The 9991-nt window shown below is 34.6% G+C and overlaps 1 pseudogene; it reads right to left on the reverse strand.

Annotated features, from left to right (window-relative positions):
- Window positions 1-1217: 1217 nt before the first annotated feature.
- On the reverse strand, window positions 1218-4146 carry LOC107700436 (LIM/homeobox protein Lhx8-like; annotated as a pseudogene).
- Window positions 4147-9991: the final 5845 nt, after the last annotated feature.

Consider the following 9991-nt stretch of genomic DNA (forward strand, 5'->3'; position numbering starts at 1 on the left):
GATTTTTTACACGGCACCCCTGCTCTCGACAGACGGCACCCCGGTTGGGAAACACTGATGTATGTGATAGTTTTGTATTAGAAATCTCATTAGAAGCCCAAAAATATAATTTGTACTGATCTGCAGCTTTCTGTTTATTATGCAGGTAAATATAATTGACAGTAAGCAACTAAATGAATTGAGGTTATTTCCTGTTTATGGATGTGTCTTATTTTGTATGGCTTTTTATAGATTTTAGTAATTTTTTAACTGATTATTGTCTTTTATATGACCATTGCATTCTGTTAGCACCCATTTGGGGTGAAACTGCCACTTCTCTCATATTGAGAAAATGACCGGTAACATTTATTCGTTCTTCACTTTTATGAGTTGCTGTTTGTAATTGCAGTTCAGCTGAAGTGCCTTATTCCATCACGCAGTTAACAGCTCTTATAACTTCAACCGCATGTTGATATGAGCCCTTTTCTGCTGTGCAGAGCTTATAACTCTATTTATTCTTTCATTACTGCTCTTATTCATCCATCCAACTGCATTTCTCATCAGGCTGATTGCTCTCTAGGACTCCTTCAGTGTGTTTTCATTGTGTCCATTCACATTTCATTTTAGCCATGGAAAGACTTGAATTTATCTTAATAACACCTTGGTATGAATATGTGTACAGAGTAGTGGTAGTTATTTGATGTGAACTAATTTCTGTTCATATTTTGATGAAGTTGTCATTGGCATCAATTTGAAGTATTCGTTTGTTGTTTTAATTATTTTTATAAAAACATGCTTTACTTTTCCTTTTATTAAGTATTAAGAGTGTATTACCATTTTTATGTCGTTTTATGTTAAGAACACTTGAATGTGAACAGTGATACAGTGAGTGCATGTGCTGGATTGTTATTCAGCTTTCATAATTCATCTAAATTGTATTTTGAGTTTAACACCTGTCTAATCATTGGTATGTGACTTTATTTAATCCTCTTCATAGTTTACAGTGTGGTAAACATGTTTATTATTTTTGTAAACATATATTGTGCTGTTTTGCAAAGCTTAATAACACTGTATGATGTAATCCAAATGCATGCAAGAATAAATTCGGAAATAAAGTATTTCATATAGACACGTGACAAGAAGTTATTTATTTTTAGTTAAACCACATGGGATGGGAACAAAACACATAATAAATAAAAACATAAATTAATACATTTAATACAAAGGTATGAGTGGCATAAATGTAGTTACAACCGCTGGTACAACATTTACAACTGAACTGACAATTGTTTAGCTGCTGCTGATTGGTAGATGTGTTGATTTGTGGGACAGTAACGGCTGATAGAGTAAAAATGATGGTGTGTGCACTAAAAACAAAAGGAAAACAAGGCCATTAACAAAAGCACAAACACAGAGGGACAAATTTATGTCATCCTGACACTGGATACCATTTCCATTAGCAGTTTTAGTAATATTCATCAAAAACAGACAATAAATTTGATGTTCTTTCAGTGTTTTTGCTCTATCAGAACAGTTTTCAACACTAAAAATGTTAAATAGATAATGTACTATTCAAAGACTTCATCTGATTGTACTACATTCCCATAAATCTCACCATCGATGCAGGTGCTGTGTAGTGCTGTAAGCAGGGATGTGTGTGAATAGTGCTGCTCATTCAGGGTGGACATGAGCTGGTGTGAAGACAGACCTCCTGTTGGTACTGCTGAATGAGGGGGAGAAATGTGCTTATGACGGGCACGACAGTTTTGAAACCAGACCTGACCAGAAAGAAATTCAAAGAAATTACTTAGACAACACGTGAACTCTTCTTTGTTGCCTCATTATTAAACAAATGGTAACGGGCACTTTAGAAACTGCTAACCTGAATGACGCGTCGGCTAAGCCCAGTCTGTTCAACAAGCCTCTGAAATGTCTGTGCGTCTGGGTTATTGTCCTGAGCAAACTGAGCCTGCATAACCTGCAAGTCACAAACATCAAAATACTGTAGTGTCAACAGGGCAAGAGACATTAAGCTAGTGGGAAATCTGTAAGTATGCTTTGATTACAGGTAGCAACAACATAGCAGGGATCCATTATTGCTTACACTGAACTTCATCTTAATAATACAAACCCCGGAACTCAGTATGTGGCACATATTGAACAGCGAGAGTGATGCTTTTGTTTACCTGTAGCTGGTTTGAAGTGAAACTGGTACGTGCTCTTTTAGATGGTTTTTGGTTTATTTCACAGCCTGTATGCAACGCACCTTCAGGAGAGACGTTTTTTCCTGGAATAATAAATGGTAAGGCACAGGTGTAATTATTTATAAGACATACCGAGCATGCTACAAACCAGAAGACACCAAAACCAAACAACTGCCTTATTCCCCCTAAGATATTACTAGATTACTTTTACACAAACTGTGCAAATCATATCTAGTTTAACTTTGTAAAGCCAAACATATGAAAATATATATTTAGAAAAATCAAATTTTTTGAAATGGAACAGTTTATTGAAACTTCAGACAAAATCTAGACAAAAAGGTAGGGTTTGTTGTTGAGTATCATTGATAAATTAGTCTTTTATGGCTGATATAGTATGATATACAGAATATGGAGAACATAATAAAAAATAAAAAAATAAATTTTATTCAGAGGCCCAAACTAAGCAAAAAATATGCAGTTTGGTGAAGTTGCTGATATGTGTATGGCCCAAAATTAAGAACATTAAGAAATTCTGATAGCTTGTGATTTAAATCAGTGAAATCGTTTTAGAGGACTTCTTACATAAAAAGCATATAAATATCAGTCATTCTATATCAGGGGTGCCCAAACTCGGTCCTGGAGGGCCGGTGTCCTGCAGAGTTTAGCTCCAACTTGCCTCAACACACCTGCCTTTAGGTTTCTAGTATGCCTAGTAAGAGCTTGATTAGCTTGTTCAGGTGTGTTTAATTGGGGTTGGAGCTAAACTCTTCAGGACACCGGCCCTCCAGGACCGAGTTTGGACACCCCTGCTCTATATCTTACAATAATATGTCTTAGTAAAATGATATTTAATCAGTTTTATGATCAAAGCTCTAGTTTTAATTATGGGGGCAAAACATATAATGCAATGCAATACAATTACAAATGCAATACAAAAGACTAATGTATCGTATTTGATGCATTTTGATATGGTTTTTCTAAAACATTATATATGGATAATCAAATAAACCCAAGTTGCTTCAGTGCAATAAGTGTTCATCTTAAAGTATAACTAACAATATCGTTTTTTCTTACATTTACTTAAAAAAAACGAAAAATTTCACACCAAGAAGTAACGTACCTCAACCTGAAGGTGGACATTTTTAGAATTATACCTAAATAACTTTTACTTGTATGTGGTAAATTATGTGCAACAGTTTTTACAGCAAAGTTTAGATAATGTCGATAATTTAGAGGCCTTAGAAATCTTATCAAATATGGTACAGTAGGCTTTAAAGGGTTGAAGTACAGCTCTGTATGCATTCAGGACTCCCAACTCACCTTTTTCAGCAGCACCTTTGAGTTTGTCCAGCATGCTGTCGTAATGATCTCGACAACAATTTTTGCCCAACCAAAGCAAACTCCTCGCCTGTGGACAGCTGTTTCTTACAAGAGAAGCACAAGAAACATGCCAGGTGGTAAACATTTCCCTTTGCCCTGTGCACCCAGTCTGTGGAGTGAACTGTTTCACCGCAGCACGAGCACCATGTCCGATACCTCCTGTCAAACAGCCATAATGGATTAGGTTGAATACATACTGAAACACCTTGTCTGCATATACATAATGTACATCTTTCAGAAGTACCTGAAATAATCTAGTTTGCAGAAGACCTCTTGCTCTCTAACGTAGCAGGTTACGTGTCCACTCAGAGTGGTTTGGCACACACTGCATGAAAGGCATTGCACATGCCAGCACAAGTCACTGACCTGCATTCAACAAGAAATTACATTAGAAACTGATCATACAGCATTTCAAATTGTCAATGCAATGAATAAATATGAACTAAATGATCCTTATCACCTTGAGATACCGGTCTAGGATGTCCTCTCTACACCTTGTGCAAACTGCTTTGCCTTGGAAAGCATCAGATGCCATGGCTTGAGGTAGAGCAGATGGAGAAGCCGGATCAGATCGGCCATTCATAAGTTCTGATGAACTCTGTAGAAACAGAATTTAGAAACAAAATTATATTTGGTCCAGAATTTAAACAGAACATTTTGTTGGTTTCACTCAACTGAAAACTATAGCCTAGTTAAACTGCCAACTTCTATAAAGCACAGATAATCGCACTGGGTTAGGGAAATACGTCTTTAAAAGTATATCAGATGTCTAATTCTACATTTAATTAATTTGATTCAACAATTACCATTTTATGTACATATTAATTGTACATTTTTAATCAAATGTTAATTTTTAATTAAAATTTTACGAACGAAAAAAAAATCGAATTTTCATTAAGTTTTACGAACAGATATCGCGTTCGCTTGAGGAGGTAACCATAGCAACCGTCGCTAAGCTCTGAATCGGTACACCGGCAAAGCATAGGTAGGCTATTGTCATTATTTACCGCTTTATTCTAGGCTTTATTCATATCACATTTGTATCACAAAACTCTTAAATCGGTTTTTAAAGTTTTAAAAAGTATTTAAGGCCGCGAAAATACGGTTTGCGCGAGATGAACCTCAATGGATTAAACCCGAAGAATTAGCTAGAAATTTAGCAATAGTTGACCCTTTGACTGAAGGTTCATGGTTCATCGATGGCTTCAGGTCATAACCTAACCCTAACCAAAAAAATATATATTTACCATACAAATGTTGTTTGTAACTTCTCTGCACTTGCTGGTAAAATCCTCACTGCGATCCATAGACATGGCTGTAGTGAATGCGCTTCGGATTTCCAAATCTCGCACCGAAACTCAGCCTTTAAATGCGCGCGCTCCATCCCATAAACATCATCCACTCTTCTCTTCACCATGACAACCGCAACAATTACCAAAACTACATTTACGACTTTCAGAATTTCAGGCATTGTTAAAACACGTCCGACTCTTGGAGTAATGTGCAGTAGGCTATATTATGTACTTGAAATCCGCATTAGTGATTCGGAAACGGTTCACACATAATGCCTTCACCTCAAACGTATCAATTACGCACGCCAGTCAAAACCTCTGAAGAACCAGTGGACGAAGATAATTGATTTATTTAATTACGCCAATTAAAACCCCGCGTTTGCAACCAGAGCAACCCAAAGGTGAAGAGGTCTCATTAAACTCTTGACACTTAATTTCGCCTTTTCAAGGCGGGTCCAATTCTTCTTCTGCTATAAATTAGGGGAAATAGTAGAAATATTTCGTCCAAACTGTGTACGGAACACATCACTTAGGGAAGAAAAAAAATCAATTAATCATTATGACGAAGAAAAAAAATCAATTCATCATTATGACGAAGAAAAAAAATCAATTAATCATTATGACGAAGAAAAAAAAAATAAATTCATCATTATGACGAAGAAAAAAAATCAATTCATCATTATGACGAAGAAAAAATAAATAAATTCATCATTATGACGAAGAAAAAAAATCAATTAATCATTATGACGAAGAAAAAAAATAAATTCATCATTATGACGAAGAAAAATAAATAAATTAATCATTATGACGAGAAAGGCGCGTTCTCAATAAATTCTCGTATTCATAATTAAACAACAGGTGTTTCCTAAAGCAATTTCCGTTTTAATGAGCGTTTTGATGTCTTTATGCACATTTGACAGACAATAATTATGTGCCACAAACCCTACACAGTTTATAGGACGTTTTAAACTTTTGTTTTAATACTTTGTTAATGCTTTAAGATAACAACAACAACAATAGTAGTAGTAGTAGTAGTAGTAGTAGTAGTAAGCATCTTATCATTATTATTATTATCATCATCAATATTGATTTATTTAATTTCGTAGGACTAGCTAAGGATTATCTGTTTGTTAGTCGAATACTAGGTTTAGTTACTTTTATAAAGGCCCTAATTTATAGGGTCATGTTTTATTCATTTTAATTTACCAAATTTGAGCAATTGTGCCTAATGACTGATATCTTAATACTTACAATTGTGTACTATGGCATTTAAACAGATTATAACAATTATAGTAATACAAACACTTAATAAAACAATTTCTCTTAGTAACTTTACTAATACAATCAGTTTGACATTTTCCATAATTGGCATCTGTTTTCACATTGTTTTCCATGAGAGGCATAATTTTCCTTGTTTAAGTTATGGCGTTTTGTTTGTATGACAATCTTTTTTAACGTACCTAATTGTCTAACTATTATTATTTATATATTTTTTTAAAACAAAGTGTGCCAATGGAAATACTCATTGTGCGCTCCGATGAGGCCTTCTTTAGACCGTGTGTTTTGAGTCAAGGATGTCGTGATCACTTCAGGACTGCAGTGATCTCTGTCTGGCCAATCAGAGAGCCTTGTAAAAACGCCCTAATCAGGAAATTATTGTCTCCACAATCACAGCACACATGTCCAATCTAACACTGATTGCACTTGCTGCCACCCAGATAAGATAAGGTTTCTCTATCATAGTGAGGACATTGCATAGACTTCCACTGATTTTCTATCAGGTTAATGATATTTTCTATCAGCTGACCCAACCCTACCCCTAAACTTACCGATCACAAAAACATGCAGAACACTCGATTTAAATCAAAACACCTTTTGGCAAATTTATAAGCCTTTTTAACTAGTGAGGACCAGTCAAATGCCCTCATGGGTTGTCAAAGTATAAGTAATGACATTTGGTCCTCACAATTATAGTCAAAATAAGTACACACACACACACACAAACAGACCAAACAATATTTTTTATCTCCTAACCCAACCCTACCCCTTACAGAAAACTTGTCTGCATTGTTAAACTTTCAGATAAACATCATTGGGTATTTTTAATAATTGTTTCCCTTGTGGGGACCACAGTCCAGTCTCCACAATGTCAAAAATTTCAGGTTTTACCATCCTTGTGGGGACATACTGTCCTTGTGGGGGTCTCCTAATGTAGGATAAATGAGTACACACACACACACACGCATGTTGGGTTTCCATGTTTTATGGGGACATTCCATAGGAGTAATGGTTTTTATACTGTACAAACTGTACTTTCTGTCCCCTTACCCTAACCCAGCCCCTTAACCTACCCCTCACACAAAACTTTCTGCATTTTAGATTTAAAAAAAACTTCATTCTGTATGATTTATAAGCTTGTTTCCTCATGGGGATCAAAAAATGTCCCCACAAGGACAAAGAATTCGGATATTGCCATCTTTGTGGGGACATTTTGTCCCCATAACGTAGGGTATACCTGAATCACACTCACTCACTCACACACACAGAGACAGAGTCGGCACCAGCCCATACAAACTGGGGGGATTCGCGTTTCTAGAGGGGGCCTCGGTAGAATCGGTCGAACGCACACAAACCATTCCTTTACACAATTCACGCAGTACCTGCTTAGGATTATAGACGTTATTAGAGTTGGGCAATGCAATTTACAGGCACATTAGTACGGAGTAAAAATTATTGTTTTGATGATATTAATAATCTACAATAGCCAAAAAGGCTATCAAGGCTTATAAGAACAGAGAGGGAATAATTATGTCTGACGATACAACGTTGTTTCTTAAAAATGAACAACAAATTCCACTAGCTTTACACTCGATCAACCAGTTTTCTAAAGCTTCAGGGCTTTATTTGAACCTAAAGAAATGTGAAATGTTAACTTTACATGAGTTTCCTTTACAGAAATTATTTAATATACAAATTAAGAAGGAAGTTAAATATTTGGGAATTACAATTTCTAAAGATAGAGAAATAATGGAGAATAAAAATGTATTGAATAACATAGATAAATGTAAATCCACTCTGAACAGATGGTTGCAGAGGGATCTTACAATCTTTGGAAGGGTTCTTTTGTCTAAAATGGATAGTTTGTCCAGACTTATCTACCCAGCCTTCTCCTTGCCCATATCGACAAGAATGATCAAATTAATAAATAAGGTGACTTTTACATTTATCTGGAGAAATAAATGTCACTACATAAGAAAGGAAGATATGATTAAAAAATATGAAGACGGTGGTGTGAATGCGATCGATTTTGATATTATGAATGGTGTTCTGAAATTGAAATGGTTAAAATCCTTCATTCAAAATAGCAGTTCTTTTTGGTTTATTGTCCCCAGTGCAATTTTTAACAAACTGGGAGGAATACATTTTTTTCTACGTTGTGATTTTGAGTGTACCTCGTTACCAGTTAAACTTTCAGCTTTCCATCAGCAAGTGCTGCTCTATTGGAAATGATCGTACAAACATAACTTCACACCTCACAACACTCCAGTTTGGAATAATAGATATATAAAGATAGGCAGAAAGTCGGTATATTTTGAGGAATGGAAATCCAAAGGGATTTGGGTGATTGCCCATTTCTTGGACGATAATGGAAATTTGTTACTGTATAGAGAATTCTGTGAAAAATTCCAACTGCAGTGTTCTGTTAATACTTATAATAGAATAATTAGAGCCATTCCAATTGCTGTAAGATTAATAGTTAAAGAAGACATTTTGTACTCCAAAGTCTCCCCAGAACTGAGACAGCTCTCCTTAGAAGGTTATAATTTTTGTGATAAAAAATGTATAGTCATTAGAGATTTTATTTTACAGGCTTATTATCCTAACCCTATTAGAAGGGAATATATGCTCAAAGATTTTGATATTATGGAAATTAAAAAAATGAGGAAAAGCTATATATCTTTTCCTCTTCCTCCTAAAGTTAAGGAGGTGAACTTCAAAATTTTAAATGAGATTTATCCTACCAATTAATTTTTAAGACTGAAATTTAATTTGGATGTGAATAATTGTGTTTTTTGTGAAACGAATATTGAAAATCTAGAGCATGTTTTCTTTTGTTGTCATTTGGTGCAACTTTTTTGGAGAGATGTACAGAACTGGCTACAGTCTAGAGAGGTGGAACTCCCACCCCTTACGATTAAGTTAATTAGGTTTGGTATTTGTCTGGAAAACAAAGAGTTGGATTTTGTTATTAATTTTTTGCTTTGTCTTGGGAAGTTTTTTTTTGCATACATACATTTTTTGCATATAAATCTTATGTTGTAGTTGTAACAACAGAGACAATATTGGTGAAATTAAATAAGTAGAGTAATTTTTGTTATTCTAAAATTTTAGTCACGCGACCAGATTGAGAAATTAGAAAAAATTATGTTCAATGCCAGGAAGTAAAGTTGATTCACTTCTACTTAAAATGTTATGTCATGATTAATGTATGTAAAAATGCTTTTTAAGATTCTCTGTACACAGAGTAAAACTAACATAGGAAATAAAATGCAAATAGAAAGAACACATGAATAAAAGGAACACAGGGAAAAAGCTTAAAGCTTAATTTACTTAAGCTACTGTGCTTTATTTTTAGATTTCTTCAACAAAAAATTACCATTCTTATGTTACCAAGAATTAAATCCCAAAATGCTGGAGATTATATTACTGCAGTGAAATATTCTGATGATTCCTTCATCACCTTTAGGACATGGACGGACAGTGCCCAGTGAAAACACTAGAGGGCGTTAATGTACAGCTTTAAGGCTTTTTTTAACCTGACCTACAATAATCTTCACGAAATAAACCGAATTAATGTTTAGGCCTAATAAATCTTCAGAACCATAACATTTGACAAAAGGTATATGTTAGACAATACATTACATTATTATTATTATTATTATTTTTCTAAATAAATATTTTTTATTTACATCACGGATATGTAAAAATTTGACTATAAGACTTACTAATATCAAAGTCCCTTTAAGGTATCCTAAAGTCTTTGCTAATATGAACTTAAGTACTATAATGTATCTTTAACTTAAATGAAGCACAAAGAATGCGGAGGCATCGTCACGTGATTCGCCATGGCAACGC

The sequence above is a fragment of the Sinocyclocheilus anshuiensis genome, unplaced genomic scaffold (assembly GCF_001515605.1).
Source record: "Sinocyclocheilus anshuiensis isolate Anshui unplaced genomic scaffold, SAMN03320099.WGS_v1.1 scaffold477, whole genome shotgun sequence".
Lineage (NCBI taxonomy): Eukaryota > Metazoa > Chordata > Actinopteri > Cypriniformes > Cyprinidae > Sinocyclocheilus > Sinocyclocheilus anshuiensis.